This window comes from Scyliorhinus canicula, chromosome 9 (assembly GCF_902713615.1).
Source record: "Scyliorhinus canicula chromosome 9, sScyCan1.1, whole genome shotgun sequence".
Lineage (NCBI taxonomy): Eukaryota > Metazoa > Chordata > Chondrichthyes > Carcharhiniformes > Scyliorhinidae > Scyliorhinus > Scyliorhinus canicula.
In genome coordinates, this window is record NC_052154.1 from 129043014 (window position 1) to 129050174 (window position 7161).

A 7161-nucleotide genomic window follows, 5' to 3' on the forward strand; every position below is an offset into this window, starting at 1 on the left:
TGGCGTGCTTCAACGGGTACCTCAGGACGGCCACGACTACACCCACGGAGGACCAGAAGATGTAAGTTCTCCACTCGAGGGTGAGCCCAGAGATCTACACACTCATCGAGGATGCGGACAACTTCGAGCCCGCGATGGCCCTGTTGAAAGGACACTACATTCGCCCAGTAAACCAGGTCTACGCCTGACATCTGCTAGCGACAAGGTGACAAATCCCAGGGGAAATCGCTGGATGAATTCTACCATGCGCTTCTGGTACTAGGTAGGAACTGTGACTGCCCGCAAGTTTCAGCCAGCGACCACATAGAACTTTTAATCCGGGATGCATTTGTTGCAGGTATGCTGTCCTCCCAAATCCGTCTGTGGCTGCTAGAGAAAGAGATACTAGGCCTCAAGGAGGCACGGGCCCTTGCTAGCTCCCTGGATGTGGCGTCCTGAAACACCCGCGCGTACGTCCTTGACCGCGCGGCAGCCCCTTGGGCAGCATGGAACCTGCCCTTGGCCGACCCCAATTCATCCCCCCACAAGCTTGTGCCTGGCAACCCTAGGGGGGCTCCGTTGTTATTTTTGCAGGCACACCAAGCACCCCCCGGCAGCGCTGCCCAGCCCGCTACTCCACCTACAAAGGGTGCGGCAAAAAGGGCCATTTTGTGGCGGTATGCCAGGCCCGGGCGGTCGCCACCATCTCCGGGGGCGAACCAGGACTGCCACCACAACTCTCTCCACGCACGTGCAGGCAGTGGGCACCACCATCTTCGCTTTCCCGAGCCACTTGCAGGCCCCAGGCGCCGCCATAGTGTTTCCCATGGACCACGTGGGAGCCGCCATCTTGCACACCCCTAGCCATGTGCAATCCGTGGGCATCGCCACCTTGGCTGGAGTCTCAGGACCCAGATTCGGATGACCACACGCCGCCCGAGGAAAACCTTCAACTTTTACCACGACTCGCCTCAGTGACCCTGGACCAGTCTCGGCCCCGAACGCGACGACGACCGTGCTCGTCAATGGACACAAAACATCCTGCCTGATCGACTCCGGGAGCATAGAGAGCTTCATACACCCCAACACGGTAAGGGGCTGTTCTCTTCCCATACACCCAGTTAACCAAAAGAATCTCCCTGGCCTCCGGGTCTCACTCTGTAGAGACCAAGGGGTTCTGCGTAGAGAACCTCACGGTCCAGGGAAGGGAATTTAAAAATTTCCGACTATGTCCTCCCTCACCTCTGCACTGCCACGCTCCTAGGGTCAGGCTTCCAATGCAACCTCCAGAGCTTAACCTTTAAATTCGGCGGCCCTATACCCTCCTCACTGTCTGCAGCCTCGCGAACCTTAAGATCGACCCGCCTACCCTTTTTGCGAACCTCACTCCAGATTGCAAACCCGTCAGCACCAGGAGCAGACGGTACAGTGCCCAGGACTGGACCTTCATTAGGTCGGAAGTCCAGCGGCTACTGAAAGAAGGTATTATCGAGGCTAGCAACAGCCTCTGGAGAGCTCAGGTAGTGGTTGTAAAGACCGGGGAGAAGCACAGAATGGTTATAGATTATAGTCAGACCATCAACAGGTATACGCAGCTCAACGCGTACACTCTCCCCCGCATATCTGATTTGGTCAATCAGATTGCACAATACAAGGTCTCTTCCATGGTGGACCTCAAATACGCCTACCCCCAGCTCCCCATCCGCCCTAGCGACCGCAAATACACTGCATTCAAAGCAGATGGGCGGCTCTACCACTTCCTGAGGGTTCCCTTCGGTGTCACAAATGGAGTCTCGGTCTTCCAACGGCAGATGGACCGAACGGTTGACCGGTACGGTTTGCGGGCCACGTTTCCGTACCTCGCAATGGCACCATCTGCGGCCACGACCAGCAGGACCACGAGACCAACCTCCAAAAATTCCTCCATACCGCAAAAATCCTTAATCTCACCTACAACAAGAACAAATGTGTGTTCAGCACCGACCGTCTAGCCATACTCAGCTACATAGTGCATGATGGAGTTATAGGCCCAGATCCCGTGCGCATGCGCCCCCTCATGGAGTTTCCCCTCCCCCCACTGCTCCAAGGGCCTGAAACACTGCCTGGGATTATTTTCATATTATGCCCAGTGGGTCCCCAATTATGCGGACAAGGCCCGCCCACTAATCCAATCCACGGTTTTTCCCCTGTCGGCAGAGGCCCGCCGGGCCTTCAGCCACATAAAGGCGGACATCGCAAAGGCCACAATGCACGCAATCGACGAATCCCTTCCATTCCAAGTTGAGAGCGACGCGTCCGACGTAGCTCCGGTGGCCACCGTCAACCAAGCGGGCAGACCCGTGGCCTTCTTTTCACGCATCCTCCATGCTTCAGAAATCCCTCATTCCTCCATTGAAAAGACCCAGGCCAGAGTAGCTGCTGTGCGGCACTGGAGGCATTACCTGGCCGCCAGGAGATTCACTCTCCTCACTGACCAACGGTTGGTAGCTTTCATGTTCGATAATGCACAGCGGGGCAAGATCAAGGACGATAAGATCTTACGGTGGAGGATCGAGCTCTCCATCTACAACTATATGAGACCTTGTATCGTCCCGGGAAGCTAAAGGAGCCACCTGATGCCCTACCCCACGGCACATGTGCCAACGCACAAGTGGACCGACTCCAGGCCCTGCATGAGGACCTCTGCCACCCGGCGGTCACTCGATTCATCCATTTCATCAAGACCCGCAACCTGCCCTACTCCACCGAGGAGGTCAGGACCGCCACCAGGAACTGCAAAGCCGCACTTCTACAGGCTAGAGAAAGCGGATCTGGTAAAGGCTTCCTGTCCCTTTGAACGCCTCAGTATGGACTTCAAGGGGCCCCTCCCATCCATCGACCGCAACACTTACTTCCTGAATGTGATTGACGAGTACTCCCGGTTCCCTCAGAGATCCCCAAACTAAAGGAACCCCTCACAGAAATCCCCTAACTAGGGGAAAATCTCCAGAGACTCCCTAACGAGAGGGACCCCCCCCCCCCACCCACCCACAGGGAGCCCCTAACTAAAGGGACCACCCACATGGACCCCGTAACTAGTGGGACCCCCCCACAGGTACCCCCTAACTGAGGGACCACCCGTAGGACCCCTAACTGGAAGGACCAACCCCCACAGACCCCTCCCATCTAGGGGTGATGAAGCTACCGAAGAAACCAAAGCCACGCTCCCGGAGTCACGCATGCCCGAGCCGGCGCCTGCATCACCGCCGAAACTGTGACATTCGCAGAGGGCGACCAGGGCTCCCAATCGACTAATTGCTTCATTTTGAGATGTACATGTAAATAAATACTGTAAATAGTTGTGACATATAACAAGGCAAAGCACTGTACCACCGATGGGTACCACCATAATCCCAACCTCTACCGCTGTATAACGCAAGACCACCACCCCCGCCGGACTCTTTTTTTTTTAAAACAGAAGTTGAATGTGGTAGTCGGTATTAGGGGTATTACGGTACCCAGGTTGAGGCTGTAAGACCATTGGTGTGGGAGGTACCTGAGACAGCAAGATCATTGGTGAAGCCTGCCTGCTGGTTCCACCCAGTAAGGTGGAGTATCAGAGTCTGTGTCTCCCCAGCTGCTGCATTCTGTACCTGCGCTGCTGGGGGAAACACCTAGTCCAATAAAGTCTTCAATTGTCATCCAATCTCGCTTCTGGAGTCGTTGATTGAGCATCATACGTATCCCATTATCATCATCTTCTTTTGCCTTGTACCATCATTCCTTCTGCCACAATCTCTCCTGCTTTCCACCCTCTCTTCCCATTTAGTCACCACAACTTTTCCTACCTCTGTACTTGTTTAAAATCTGTTAAAATGTCTGACTTCTTCCAGTTCTGGTAAAAGATCAATGACCTGAGGCATCAAATTTGATCTCCTCCACAGATGTTGCCCGAGCAGCTCAGTATTTCCACTATTCTATTCTTATTTTTTTTTCCCATTTTTTTTATTACTTGGTCCTATCCTGGTGTAGAAAGAATGCTGTATTGAATGAGGGAAAACCCTGCTGGCTCTGCCAGAGTAGTTTCTGGATAGGATGTGATTAGTCAAGCCAGGCACCAGTCCAAACTCTTAGCCAGCGCTGATCTGGGCCAGATGAGTTACTGTAATTGGCTCAATTCCTCCAAACTGTCCAGTGACCGCTGCACATTATGGATCTGGCTCGGACAGTGATTATCCTCTGAACTGTCTTGCCCACTTCAAAACAGTCACTTAGCTGGTCAATGCTCAGTCTATGCTCAAACTCTACTTTAAATGTAGCTTTACCGTCACCCAGATCACCTCCATCTCCCCCACCCCCAATGTGACTCACGTTACTATATCTCTCTTTTTTTATAGCAACTCAATTTCTAACTTGGGTACGCAGTTTCAAATCTGCCCAGATTGAATGCAATGACAGTCTCATATGTCTGCATGAAGTTTAGACTGTGTAAACTCAATTCCAAAGCACAAAACCAATTAAGTAACACGTCTCCACAAGAGATTATCAGGATGCTGGCTGGGGTGCTGGGTACTGACTCTCTACATATCTTCAAGAAGGAGCTGGCTTGGTCTTGACTGAGGCAAGATTGTGCCATATAGAAGGTGCCAACAACAGCTGGCGATGCAATCTCCTGAAATGGTTTCAATTCCCTGAGGAGCTTGTTTTCCCTGGAGATTACATGGCAGCCCAGAGGAAAAGGGGGGGTGGGGGGGGGGGGGGGGGTGGATAAGTATTTAGCTGTGATGCCCCAATCAAGAGTTTGGGGTAGGTTTGATGGACCTTACCCTGCCTGTCAACTTCATATTTCTCAGAACCGCGCAGCAAATGGGGGCTGGTTTAGCACACTGGGCTAAATAGCTGGCTTTTAAAGCTGACCAAGGCAGGCCAGCAGCACGGTTCAATTCCCATATCAGACGCCACGAACAGGCGCCGGAATGTGGCGGCTAGGGGCTTTTCACAGTAACTTCATTTGAAGCCTACTTGTGGCAATAAGCGATTTTCATTTCAAATGGCAGGTTGCTGTCGGGAGTTCTGGGATAATGGCAGGGCTCAGCTATTACTGTGAGGAAACCATGCCGTACCCGATATCAAGTCAACACGAGACAAAGGGTTTCATTCTTCAGTATTGGTGAATTCAACTTAACAGTATTAACAGGGGGCTTGAGTTTAAGAGCCGTGGGGTTATGCTGCAATTATACATGACCCTGGTGAGACCACATTTGGAGTATTGTGTGCAGTTCCGGTCACCCCATTATAGGAAGGATGTGGAAGCATTGGAAAGGGCGCGAAGGAGATTTACCAGGATGCTGCCTGGTTTGCAAGATAGGTCTTATGAGGAAAGGTTGAAGGAGGTAGGGCTTTTCTCTTTGGAGCGGAGGGGGATGAGAGGCGACTTAATAGAGGTTTATAAGATGATGAGGGGGATAGATAGAGTGGACGTTCAGCGACTATTTCCTCGGGTGGATGTAGCTGTTACAAGGGGGCATAACTATAAGATTCAGGATGGGAGATATAGGAGGGATATCTGAGGTAGCTTCTTTACTCAGAGAGTGGTTGGGGTGTGGAATGGACTGCCTGCTGTAATAGTGGAGTCGGACACTTTAGGAACTTTCAAGCGGTTATTGGAAAGGCACATGGAGGACACCACAATGACAGGGAGTGGGATAGCTTGATCTTGGTTTCAGACAAGGCTCGGCACAACATCGAGGGCCGAAGGGCCTGTTCTGTGCTGTACTGTTCTATGTTCTATATAACTGGTAGAAAAATTACTTCTGTTACTCCCCTCACATATTCACTCAGAAAATGAAGTCAGTCCACATGTAACACTCACTAATGAAATTAAATGAAATCGCTTATTGTCATGAGTAGGCTTCAAATGAAGTTACTGTGAAAAGCCCCTAGTCGCCACATTCCGGCGCCTGTTCGGGGAGGCTGTTACGGGAGCTACAGGAGACTACTACACAAGACTGTGACGATATCTGGATGAGAGTGTGAAACCAATGCAATCCCATCACAAATGACGGGACCCACTGGACACAGAGCCAGCATAAACAGAGAAACAATTTCCATGGACTGCGGACTCACCCCTTTCAGAACAGACTGAGCTGGAAATTTAATAGCAAATGCAAGACATCAGGAAGCACTTCACAGGCTAAGGAGACTAACAAATATATTGAGCTGAATGCAACATCCAAAATGTACATGGACTGTTGGGGGGGGGTCGCCAACAGAGGGCGGGGATGGAGAAGGCGAGGGGAGACACCAGAGGATGGGACAGGGAGGTCGAGGGGAGTCGCCAGAGGACGAGGTGGTCGAGGAGAGACGCCAGAGGATGGGATGGGCAAGGGGAGACGGCAGAGGATGGGATGGGCAAGGGGAGACGCCCGAGGACAGGATGGGGAGAGTGAGGGAAGAAGCCAGAGGACGGGATGGCGAGGGCGAGGGGAGACCCCAGAGGACGAGGCGGACGAGGGGGGATGCCAGAGGATGGGATGGGCAGAGCGAAGGGAGACGCCAGAGGACGGGACGGAGAGGGCGAGGGGAGACCCCAGAGGTCGAGGCGGGTGAGGGGAGACACCAGAGGATGGGATGGGCAAGGGGAGACGCCCGAGGACGGGATGGGGAGAGTGAGGGAAGAAGCCAGAGGACAGGATGGGGAGGGCGAGGGGAGACCCCAGAGGACGGGATGGGGAAGGCGAGGGGAGACCCCAGAGGTCGAGGCGGGCGAGGGGAGACGCCAGAGGATGGGATGGAGAGGGCAAGGGCAGATGCCAGAGGATGGGATGGGCAAGGGGAGACGCAAGAGGATGGGATGGGTGAGGGCGAGGGGAGGGGCCAGAGGATGAGATGGGGAAGGAGAGGGGAGATGCCAGTGGATGGGATGCGCCAGAGGAGGAACACCAGAGGATGGAAAGGGGGGGGAAGAGAAGAAAAGACGACGGGGGGGGGGGGGGGGGGGGGGGGAAGAGAAGAAAAGACGACGGGGGGGGGGGGGGAAAGAGAAGAAAAGACGACGGGGGGGGGGGGGGGAAAGAGAAGAAAAGACGACGGGGGGGGGGGAAAGAGAAGAAAGACGACGGGGGGGGGGGAAAGAGAAGAAAAGACGACGGGGGGGGGGAAGAAGAGAAGAAAAGACGACGGGGGGGGGGGGAAGAGAAGAAA

At 53.6% G+C, this 7161-nt stretch overlaps 1 protein-coding gene across 1 annotated transcript in view; it reads right to left on the minus strand.

The window, feature by feature from the left end:
* The window catches only part of cd81a (CD81 molecule a), a 92135-nt gene that overhangs the window by 83847 nt on the left and 1127 nt on the right, over positions 1–7161 (minus strand). The gene's annotated exons all lie outside the window — the stretch shown is intronic.